This window comes from Babylonia areolata, chromosome 19 (genome assembly GCF_041734735.1).
Source record: "Babylonia areolata isolate BAREFJ2019XMU chromosome 19, ASM4173473v1, whole genome shotgun sequence".
NCBI lineage: Eukaryota > Metazoa > Mollusca > Gastropoda > Neogastropoda > Buccinidae > Babylonia > Babylonia areolata.
This window is the reverse complement of record NC_134894.1, coordinates 59,197,164-59,209,663: the sequence shown is the minus strand read 5'-3', so window position 1 is coordinate 59,209,663 and position 12,500 is coordinate 59,197,164. Positions and strand designations below refer to the sequence as shown.

General features: G+C 44.4%; 1 protein-coding gene across 1 annotated transcript in view; it reads left to right on the top strand.

Moving 5' to 3' along the window:
• LOC143294381 (uncharacterized) overlaps positions 1 to 12,500 on the top strand; it is a 30,962-nt gene that overhangs the window by 731 nt on the left and 17,731 nt on the right. The window lies entirely within an intron of this gene.

The window sequence follows — 12,500 nt, the reverse complement described above, 5'->3', positions numbered from 1 at the left end:
GTTTTCGCTTGTGTGTGTGGTGGTGGGGAGGGCCGGCGGGAGGGGGGGGGTTGCGTGGGGGGTTGTGTGGGGGTGGTTGTGTGTGTTTTGATTTTGTTTTATTTTGTTTTCGCTTGTGCCGGTGAGAGAGAGAGAGAGAGATTGTGTGTGTGTGTGTGTGTGTGTGTGTGTGTGTGTGTGTGTGTGTGTGTTTTCGCTGGTGTGTGTGTGAGAGAGAGTGAGAGAGAGAGTGTGTGTGTGTGTGTGTGTGGTTTCTGTTTTCGCTTGTGTGTGTGGTGGGGGTTGGGGGGTGGGTGGATAGGGGGTTGTTTTCGCTTGTGTGTGTGTGTGTGTGTGTGTGTGTGTGTGTGTGTGTGTGTGTATGTGTGTGTGTGTGTGTGTGTGTGTGTTTTGTTTTGTTTTGTTTTCGCTTGTGCCGGTGTGAGAGAGAGAGTTTGTTTTCGCTGGTGGGTGTGTGTGTGTGTGTGTGTGTGTGTGTGTGTGTGCGTGCGAGAGAGAGAGAGAGAGAGAGAGAGAGAGAGAGAGAGAGAGAGAGAGTGCGTGTTTTCGCTTGTGTGTGTGTGTGTGTGTGTGTGTGTGTGTACTGTTGGAAAAGGGTGGGAATGAGGAAAGGGAGAGGTGTGGATGGTTCTGGTGTTGTGTGTTGGAACTGTTTGTCGGATTGGTTGACTAGTTTTGTTGTGGGTTGTTGTTTTTTTTTATGTTGCGGGTTCATAGTGACCTGTATGTGTGTGCGTGCCGCGCGCGTGTAATGTATGTGTTTGTCTGTTTGTCTGTCTGCCTCTCCTGTCTCTCCGTCTGTTTTCTGTAACTGTGTCTGTCCGTATGTGACTCTTACTCTCTCTCTCTCTCTCTCTCTCCGTCAAGCTTTTGATGTAAGTCGAAGGCTTAATCAATAAACATGTCAGTGTCTTTGTCAGTGTCAAGGTCATTCTCTCTCTCTCTCTCTCTCTCTCTCTCTCTCTCTCTCTCTCTCTCTCTCTCTCTCTCTCTCTCTCTCTCTCCCTCAAGCTTTTGAAGTAAGTCGAAGGCTTAATCAATAAACATGTCATTGTCAGTGTCAATGTCATTCTCTCTCTCTCTCTCTCTCTCTCTCTCTCTCTCTCTCTCTCTCTCTCTCTCTCTCTCTCTCTCTCTCAAGCTTTTGATGTAAGTCGAAGGCTTAATCAATAATCATGTCAGTGTCAGTGTCAATGTCATTCTCTCTCTCTCTCTCTCTCTCTCTCTCTCTCTCTCTCTCTCTCTCTCATCTCTTTCTCTTCCAGAGCACACACACACATCCTGACTCTCAAAAGATTTTAACACGATACGCCGGCACAGGCACTGCTGCACACTCGTGCACACACACACACACACACACACACACACACACACACACACACACACACAATCTTGGCATACACACACACACACACACACACACACACACACACACACACACACAATCTTGGCATACACACACACACACACACACACACACACACACACACACACACACACACACACACACACTTCCACGTGACAGGCAGTTTGTAAGAAGTGAATTACCTATCAGAGAACTGACGCCGGTTTTATGATGGTAGAGAGAGAGTGGGAAGAAAGAGAAGAAATACTGGCTGCGCCGCGATGATGATGTGAGCGGTGAGATAGAGAGAGAGTGAGAGAGAGAGAATGTGTGTGGGGAGGGGGACAGAGAGAGAGATCGAGAGAGAGTGTTTGGGGAGGGGGGGAGGGAGAGAGATCGAGAGAGAGAGATCGAGAGAGTGTGTATGTGTGTATATGTGTGGGAGAGAGAGAGACAGACAGAGAGAAAGTGTGTGTGGGGGGGGGGGAGAGAGAGAGAGATCGAGATAGAGTGTATGTGTGTATATGTGTGGGAGAGAGAGAGAGACAGATAGAGAGAAAGTGTGTGTGTGTGTGTGTGTGTGTATGAGTGCGGTGGGGCGGGGGCAGGGGGGGGGGGGGGAGAGAGAAAGACAAAGAGATCCAAGATTCAAGATTTTTTTTTTAAATTTCTTTTTTTCAAAAACCCTTTAATTTTTACTCAAGGATAAAGATTTTAGGCCTCGCCTAGTATCCCAACAGAGAGAGAGAGAGAGAAAAAGGGAGAGAGAGAGAGAGAGAGAGACAGAGAAAGAGAGGGAGAAAGGGAGATAAAGAGAGAGAGAAAGAGAGAGACAGAGACAGAGAAAGAAAGAGAGAAAGAAGTAGGCTTTGCCGTGTCTCAGCAAACTACGAAGCAAACTAGTAACAAAGTCATTTGGCGACTGTGTTACTCCCCCACTATCTGTCCCCAACCGGAGCCGGCCCAGCACACCAACCTGAGTGGAGAGGCTGGCCATGGGCCGAGAAAACATACCAACCCACCTCTCTTGGGGTTCGAATCTACGTTTGTCCTCCTGGTTTGTCACTGCGGCTGCGTCCGACTGTCTTCAATGTTCTGGTTTTTTTTTGTTTTTTGAGTGTGTTGTTGGAGTGTGTGTGTGTGTGTGTGTGTGTGTGTGTGTGTGTGTGTGTGTGTGTGTGTGTGTGTGTGACAGTGAGTGAGTGAGTGAGGCCGTATATGTGTGTGTGTGTGTGTGTGACAGTGAGTGAGGCCGTATATGTGTGTATGTTTCATTGTGTGTGTGTGTGTGTGACAGTGAGTGAGAGAGGCCGTGTGTGTGTGTGTGTGTGTGTGTGTGCGTGACAGTGAGTGAGTGAGTGAGACTGCGCGCGCGCGCGTATGTGTGTGTGTCTGTGTGTGTGACAGTGAGTGAGAGAGGCCGTGTGTGTGTGTTTGTGTGTGTGACAGTGAGTGAGGCCGTATATGTGTGTGTGAGTGTGTGTGTGTGTGTGTGTGTGTGTGTGTGTGTGTGTGTGTGACAGTGAGTGAGAGAGGCCGTGTGTGTGTGAGTGTGTGTGTGTGTTTGCGTGACAGTGAGTGAGTGAGTGAGGCTGCGCGTGCGCGCGTATGTGTGTGTGTGTGTGTGTGTGTGTGTGACAGTGAGTGAGTGAGGCCGTATGTGTGTGTGTGTGTGTGTGTGTGTGTGTGTGTGTGTGTGTGTGTGACAGTGAGTGAGTGAGGCCGTATATGTGTGTGTGTGTGTGTGCGTGTGTGCGTGTGTGTGCGTGACTGAGTGAGTGAGTGAGGCTGCGTGCGCGCGCGTATGTGTGTGTGTGTGTGTGTGTTTCTGTGCGTGCGCGAGCGTGCGTGTGTGTGTGTGTGTGCGTGTGTGTGTGCGGTGTGTGTCTGTGTGTGGAATCTTGAGAAAGTGTGTGAGGCACAGAAATAATGATTTCAGTTTCATTCTCTCAAGGAGCCGTCACTGTGTTCGGACAAATTCATTAACGCTACACCAATTGCCAAAGACGTGGAACAAGCTCCCTGATAACCTCCGTCATTCTGATTCCCTCGCATCTTTTAAATCTCGTCTCAAAACTCACCTTTTCCCTCAGCAATAAGTTCAATTGTGGCAGGTCCACTTCCTTTGCGTTAGCTGTGCTTGACTATGTGTGTATACATATGTATGTGTACATAACTACATGCATGTATATGAATGTGTATTGTGTGTGCGTGTGTTTATGTAAGTTTGTGCCTGCCTATGTGTGCGTATGTGTTAGGGTAGCTGTTACTTACACGTGTATGTTAAAATGTATGTATGCAGTGTGTGTGTGTGTGTGTGTGTGTGTGTGTGTGTGTGTGTGTGTGTGTGTGTGTGTGTAGTCACATTTTGGTGTGTGTATGTAACATAGATATAATGTTTTATGTTAACAAAAGCGTTTTTGTAAAGCACCTAGAGCAGATTTCTGGATAGTGTGCTATATAAGTATCCATTATTATTATTATTATTACACCACATCTGCTTGGCAGATGCGTGACCTGCAGCACAACCCAACGCGCTTAGTCAGGCATTCGGAGCATGCAGCAGACGGGCGCAATAGCCGAGTGGTTAAAGCGTTGGACTGTCAATCTGAGGGTCCCGGGTTCGAATCACGGTGACGGCGCCTGGTGGGTAAAGGGTGGAGATTTTTACGATCTCCCAGGTCAACATATGTGCAGACCTGCTTAGTGCCTGAACCCCCTTCGTGTGTATATGCAAGCAGAAGATCAAATACGCACGTTAAAGATCCTGTAATCCATGTCAGCGTTCGGTGGGTTATGGAAACAAGAACATACCTAGCATGCACACCCCCGAAAACGGAGTATGGCTGCCTACATGGCGGGGTAAAAACGGTCATACACGTAAAAGCCCACTCGTGTGCATACGAATGAACGCAGAAGAAGAAGAAGGAGCATGCAGCGCATGAATACAAAAATCTATGTGTCTTGTCAGACGGAGGATTTCTTTGACAGAATTTTGCCCAGAGAACGACACTCATATATTCATATTTCAAACTGTTCACCAGTTTATCTCCGATTCAAATAGATTTTAGCTTAGAAAGTATTGTGAAGAAAGGGTACAACATGATTCTATTCGTAAAATATATGTTGGATTTATTTGACTGACCAAATACTCAAAGTTGAATGGATTTGCCAATGATCTGTCAAAGAATTTCTCCTCTCCCCTCTGTTCCCCCTCCCCCACCACCTTACCCACCATTCTTCTGAATTTTCTTCTTCTTCTTCTTCTCCTTTTTTTTTTTTTCCTTCGTGTTTTTCTTCTATCAGGCCAGTTACTCTAGTGATAATAAATTTAATCTCATGTTAATATTGATATTAGCATTATTTTACTATATTACGTACTGTTTGTTTATTTGTTTTATTTCATTATCTCATTACTTACTGTTTATGAATGTTATTTGATACAATTGATAATATGGTTCATCAGCCGTCATGATAAAATTGAAGTGCAACGTTGTGAGCACAGTATAAGCTTTAAGCTTGTTGATGCTCTTTTGTCATTCATTGCATTGTAATCATGTGTATTGTTGAATAATTAAAGATTATTTAACTCTCTCCACACGAACGGCGAAAGAGACGACGTTAACAGCGTTTCACCCCCAATTACCATCATCAAAATATTGCAAGCGGAAGGCTCTTATACTGAAGAGGTGAATGTTGACAAAGAACACCACAACTCTGACGACGGAAGCTAAAGGTTGGGTCATTCAGACACCCACTGGACATCCGAGGGGTCTGTGTAGAGGAGAAGAGAGGACTGGCCGTACTGAGTGAGTTAAGCTATTGTGTTCCTGTATGATCATACATCGTGTTCTACGTTTTTTCTCCATTGTGTTCTGCATTAATTTATTTTATCATACATCGTGTTCTACATTGTTATACATCATGTTCCACGTTTTCCTATTGTGTTTTACATTATCATACATTGTGTTCTACGTTTTCCCATCGTGTTTTACATTATCATACAATGTGTTCTACGTTTTCCTATTGTGTTTTACATTATCATACATTGTGTTCTACGTTTTCCTATTGTGTTTTACATTATCATACATTGTGTTCTACGTTTTCCCATCGTGTTTTACATTATCATACAATGTGTTCTACGTTTTCCTATTGTGTTTTACATTATCATACATTGTGTTCTACGTTTTCCTATTGTGTTTTACATTATCATACATTGTGTTCTACGTTTTCCTATTGTGTTTTACATTATCATACATTGTGTTCTACGTTTTCCCATCGTGTTTTACATTATCATACAGTGTGTTCTACGTTTTCCCATCGTGTTTTACATTATCATACAATGTGTTCTACGTTTTCCTATAGTGTGTTACATTATCATACATTGTGTTCTACGTTCCGATCGTGTTCTACATTATCATACAGCGTGTTCTACGTTTTCCTATAGTGTTTCACATTATCATACATTGTGTTCTACGTTTTCCCATCGTGTGCTACATTATCATACACCGTGTTCTACATTCTCATACATCGTGTTCTACATATTATACATCGTGTTCTACGTTTTCCCATCATGTTCTACATTCTCATACATCGTGTTCTACGTTTCCCCCATTATGATCTGTATTATCATATATCATGTTCTACATTGTCATACATCGTGTTCTACTTTTTATACATCGTGTTCTACATTTTCCCATCGTGTTCTGCATTGTCAAACATCATGTTCAACGTATTATACATCGTGTTCTCCGTTTTCCCCATTATGATCTGTATTATCGTACATCGTGTTCTACAGTATCATACATCGTGTTCTATAGTATCATACATCGTGTTCTACATTATCATACATCGTGTTCTATATTATCACACATCGTGTTCTACAGTATCACACATCGTGTTCTATATTATCATACATCGTGTTCTACAGTATCATACATCGTGTTCTACAGTATCATACATCGTGTTCTACAGTATCATACATCGTGTTCTACAGTATCATACATCGTGTTCTACAGTATCATACAGTATCATACATCGTGTTCTACAGTATCATACATCGTGTTCTACAGTATCACACATCGTGTTCTACATTATCACACATCGTGTTCTATATTACCGTACATCGTGTTCTAAGTTATCACACATCGTGCTCTAAATTAGCCAGAAGCGCTGTCTGCCTCCTTTTTCCTGTTGTCTACAGAACGTCAGTCTCACTCAGTATCCCCGATGACCTTTCGAACCGAGACTGGTGATCATCGTTTACCTACTGCAAAGGATGATAATGATGCTTGCAGTTTATCTCGATAATCATGTTTCCATGGAAACGTGTATTAGTATAGATGTGCTGTCTGTGTCCTGCTCTGTGTGTGTGTGTGTGTGTGTGTGTGTGTGAATTGAATTGAATTTTGTTCAGTGCGGGAAGAGGAGTGAGCAAGGACATTTTTTTGTTTTCACCCGGCCCTCGGGGCAAACAAATCAAACGAGAGAGAGGGTGGGGAGGGCGAGGGGGACGGAGAGAGAGAGACAGAGAGAGAGAGACAGAGAGAGAGAGAGAGAGAACAGGCTTACGAATAAGAGAACCTTCCAGTTATTCAGTGGCTCAGTGTCAGATAAGCCAGTTAGAGAAAACAAGAACAAAAATCATCGAAATGATATATCCACTCTCGTCGTAGTTTGCGGGAAGGGATAGATCGATAGACAGATAGATTGATTGATAGATTGATAGATAGACACGGTAAACAGTTTATGAGATCAAGGAGCAGCTGGCAAAATGATCAGGACACTTTTCTGCCAATTATAGGGTCCGCTAAGTGTCTGGTTACTATGTTAGTATTAGTATTATCATTAATATTTTCATTGTTGTTGTTGTCAGTGGTAGTTGCGGTAATAGTAGTTTGTTTCGTGTTTTTTTGTGTGTGTGTTTTTGTTGTTGTTGTTTTTCTTGTTTAGTTTTTGTCTTGCACTGAATTCGACCTCCTTTTCATTGTCAAATAATGTGTGTATTTTCGCCATTGCGTTTGTGTATTGCTTGTTACATATGAACGAGCACGATATAAGCTCATGCTTGTTGTTGCTCAAGTCTTCTTAATTGAACGCTGTATTGCACCTTGTTTCTTGATATTAAAAATGTTTAAACCAAGTGTCTGGGTTCAACCCCCAAACTCGCCCTTTTCTCCCACGTTTCACTGTAAAAAAATAAAAAAAAAAAATCAAACTGAGCATCTGATCGTTTGGATGAAGCGACAAACCGAAAGATGTAGTGCGACACGTGTGTGTGTGTGTGTGTGTGTGTGTGTGTGAGCTGTCTTGTCCGGGGGGGGGGGGGGGATTGACCTCGCCATATGTCCCCTGCGTGAAGTGAGATACTGCTCCTGCCGCGTGCCTCGTCTCAGTGGCGTCAGCTGCCGACCGCCAGGAGCTGCACAACTTCCGAGCCACGCAACACGGGATACGAGCTGTTTTTCGCCATCGCACTCGCTGCCGTGGGTTTGGGATCCAGCTTGCGCTTTCTCTCCTTAACGATCGAAACTATCTATGCGCGGTTGTTGGGTGAAGTTGCATTGTTGGTGTTCTTATGCAAGGTCTAGTGGAGGGGGAGAAAATTTTGGCGGCTGAGCTGTGATTCGAACCAGCGCGCTCAGATTCTCTCGCTTCCTAGGCGGACGCGTTACCTCTAGGCCATCACTCCACATATATATGTGTGTGTGTGTGTGTGTGTGTGTGTGTGTGTGTGTAAGTGTATGTGTATATTATATGTATGTATGTAAGCATGTATGAATGCAACTGGCTTTCAGTGCTGCAACCTTGGGAAACTAACTGGCCTTCGTTGGGAACCATCCCAACGCCAACTGTCCAAAAAACCCTCTTGACCGCCGGAGAGGAGTTGGAATGTAATCAATCAAACTCTAATCCATCATTATACGGTTAGGATACAGCTGATGCCCTCCTTTAGCTGTTCTGCTGTTCCGGTGGTCATAGTCGGACACTACTATCATGTATATCTGTATGTATACATGTATGTATGTATGTATGAATGTGTGTATGTATGTATATACGTATGCATGTATGTATGTATGTATGTGTATATATATATATATATATATATATATATATATATGTGTGTGTGTGTGTGTGTGTGTGTGTGTGTGTGTGTGTGTGTGTGTGTGTGTGTGTGTCTATGACTCTCAAACTAGGAGGCAAAACTGCACTGGCTCTTAGTGCTGCAGCCTTGTGGGCTAGTTGGCCTTTGGGAACCATCCCAACGCCGACTGTCCTGAAACCTTCTTGGCCGAGAGAGTGGGGATGTAACTTGGGCAAGACACTCTCCTCTATAATCAAATTCTAGCCCAGATAGTCGGAACAGCAGTTGCCTCCTCTGCTGTTCTGATGGTCATAGTCGGACACGACTGACTATCATATATATGTATGAATGTGTATATGTATGTATGTATGTATATCTTCGCGCCTATTATTATTTTCCCAGTATGTTACGGGTTCAAGAAAGAGCTCATTGGCCTGGTTGTCATTCGGTTCAGTTAAGTCCGGTTGAATATGATCGTTCATTGTGTTTATTTATTGTTGCTCATTTTTTATCTATTTATTTACTTTATTTTCTTCTCTCTTTTTTTCTCTTTTTTTTCTCAAGGCCTGACAAAGCGCGTTGGGTTACGCTGCTGGTCAGGCATCTTGCTTGGCAGATGTGGTGCAGCGCATATGGATTTGTCCGAACGCAGTGACGCCTCCTTGAGCTACTGAAACTGCAACTGAAAACTGAAGAATGTGCTTTCAAAAGCAGTACTTCAGAAAACCGTTTTGCATGATAATTATGACGGGCGCAATAGCCGAGTGGTTAAAGCGTTGGACTGTCAATCTGTTGGTCCCCGGTTCGAATCACGGTGACGGCGCCTGGTGGGTCAAGGGTGGAGATTTTTACGATCTCCCAGGTCAACATATGTGCAGACCTGCTAGTGCCTGAACCCCCTTCGTGTGTATATATGCAAGCAGAAGATCAAATACGCACGTTAAGGATCCTGTAATCCATGTCAGCGATCGGTGGGTTATGGAAACAAGCAACATGCCCAGCATGCACACCCCCGAAAACGGAGTATGGCTGCCTACATGGCGGGGTAAAAACGGTCATACACGTAAAAGCCCACTCGTGTGCATACGAGTGAACGCAGAAGAAGAAGAAGAAGCATGATAATTATTATCAGCGAGATGCTTTATTGGCATCTAGTTTCTTGTCGTCCCGTAGTTTGTCTGCGGCGATAATACAAGACTAGACGTGTATAATACAGAACAAGATACTACACTTGGCGCCGTGCAAACAGTTGCGACGGACAAACCAACTGGTCTACAGATAATTATAGTGGACAAACCAACTGGTCTACAGATAATTATAGTGGACAAACCAACTGGTCTACAGATAATTACAGTGGACAAACCAACTGGTCTGCAGATAATTATAGTGGACAAACCAACTAGGTCTACAGATAATTATAGTGGACAAACCAACTGGTCTACAGATAATTATAGTGGACAAACCAACTGGTCTGCAGATAATTATAGTGGACAAACCAGCTGGGTCTACAGATAATTATAGTGGACAAACCAGCTGGGTCTACAGATAATTATAGTGGACAAACCAACTGGTCTACAGATAATTATAGTCGGGACAAACCAACTGGTCTACAGATAATTATAGTCGGGACAAACCAACTGGTCTGCAGATAATTATAGTGGACAAACCAGCTGGGTCTACAGATAATTATAGTGGACAAACCAGCTGGGTCTACAGATAATTATAGTGGACAAACCAACTGGTCTACAGATAATTATAGTCGGGACAAACCAACTGATCTACAGATAATTATAGTGGACAAACCAACTGGTCTGCAGATAATTATAGTGGACAAACCAACTGGGTCTACAGATAATTATAGTGGACAAACCAACTGGTCTACAGATAATTATAGTGGACAAACCAACTAGGTCTACAGATAATGATAACTTAGAATTCGGATGAGACGATAAACCGAGGTCCCGTGTGCAGCATGCACTTAGTGCACGTAAAAGAACCCGCGGCAATAAAAGGGTTGTTCCTGGCAAAATTGTGTAGAAAAATCAACTTCGATTGGAAAAAACAAATAAAACTGCACTCAGGAAAAAAAAAATTTAATTTCAAAAATAAAAAAAAGGGTGGCGCTGTAGTGTAGCGACGCGCTCTCCCTGGGGGGAGAGCAGCCCGAATTTCACACAGAGCAATCTGTTGTGACAAAAAGAGAAATACAAATACAAATAAATAAAAAAAGGGTGGCGCTGTAGTGTAGCGACGCGCTCTCCCTGGGGGAGAGCAGCCCGAATTTCACACAGAGCAATCTGTTGTGACAAAAAAGAGAACTACAAATACAAATACAAATACATTGCGTTTGTGTATTGCTTGTTACATATGAACGAGCACGATATAAGCTCATGCTTGTTGTTGCTCAAGTCTTCTTAATTGAACGCTGTATCGCACCTTGTTTCTTCGGATATTAAAAAAATGTTTAAACCAAATACAAATACAAATACACACAAAGACCCACAGCACTGACATCACTTGTTGCAGGCCATGGCCTGAGGACTAGAGTCCTTCCTTCTAGTGCATTCCTGGGCCACCTCTGTCGCTAAGCAGGGATAAGAGGGGCTGTGTGTGTGTGGCGGCGGGGGGGGTGGGGGTGGTGGAGGGGGAGAAAGTGAGGGGGGAGGAGGGGACACAAGTTTCACTGCTTCTCCCCCCCCCCCCCCCAAAAGCCCCCCACCCCCCACCATCGTTGCGGAGGAGGGTACAGTTTCTTGTCTTGCATGGTTAGTTCACTGTACTTCTTCGTACTGCTTTAAAGGTTCTGGTTTAACCCTTCCCTCCCCCCCCCCCCCCCCCCCCCCACACACACACACCCTCCCAACCCTCCTACCCCTCCCCCCCTCCCCACCCCCACCCCCCCTCCTCCCCGAAGAATAGAATTTAAACTACTGCTCGCGCTCTCACGCTGGGTTGTTGTTGCCATGGTGGAGGGGTGGGATTTTTTTTTTTTTTAAGCAGTAGATTTCTCCGTGTGTGTGTGTGTGTGTGTGTGTGTGTGTGTGTCTCTCTCTCTCTCTCTCTCTCTCTCTCTCTCTCTCTCTCTCTCCAAGCGACGCACGGCGTGACGACCAGCAGATCGACATGGTACACGGCGACACAAATTCACGTGCAGTGCAGTGACAGTCCTCCACGATGAAGCCACTTTGTGCAGACAGACAGACGGACATTGCGGTGCAGAAATGTGTGAACTGGACGAAATTGGCACGACTCTCATGCCCCCCAAAAACACGAATATCATTGACCCAGATGTGTGGACAGTTCTCCACATGGCAGTGAACTTTCTGAACAGAAGCATGTTGATGTTCCGCCAGATGTCTGCCGACAGATTATGTCTTGTCTTGAGGAGTTGGCTAAGAAAATGGATAGTTTACTGAATACATTTTTAAAGACACAAATCCAAACGCTTGCAAAAGTGCTAGAAATGGAAATCCTCATCTCGATATATCATGATTAGTTTCGCTGTGTGATTCCTTTTCTCTTGCCGACCCCTCAAGGCCTGACTAAGCGCGTTGGGTTACGCTGCTGGTCAGGCATTTGCTTGGCGGATGTGGTGTAGCGTATATGGTATTGTCCGAACGCAGTGACGCCTCCTTGAGCTACTGAAACGGAAACTTGCCCACCTATTTGAAAACAAAGATTGTGATTATACAGACTTTGTGTGATACTAATTACAATTAATCGCATGACGTGGATTCCATGTTGTAATCAAGTGTACAGCGCGTCACTTCTCATATTTCGTTATGTTTCTGACATGTACACCCCCTTCCCCCCCCCCCCCCCCCCCCCCCCCCCCCCCCCTTCGCCCCCTTGTGAATGGGCAAAGCGAACCTGACCACAATAAATCATTCGTTCGTTCTCTCTCTCTCTCTCTCTCTCTCTCTCTCTCTCTCTCTCTCTTACGAACAATGAAACTTTGGAAAAATACGCCAGGAGGGGCAAATGTAAAATTACTGGCCAAAAAATTAATGGTCTCATGTTAGCCATGAAGGTGTCTGTATCTACCGGGATCCTGATTCACGCCAATCCGCT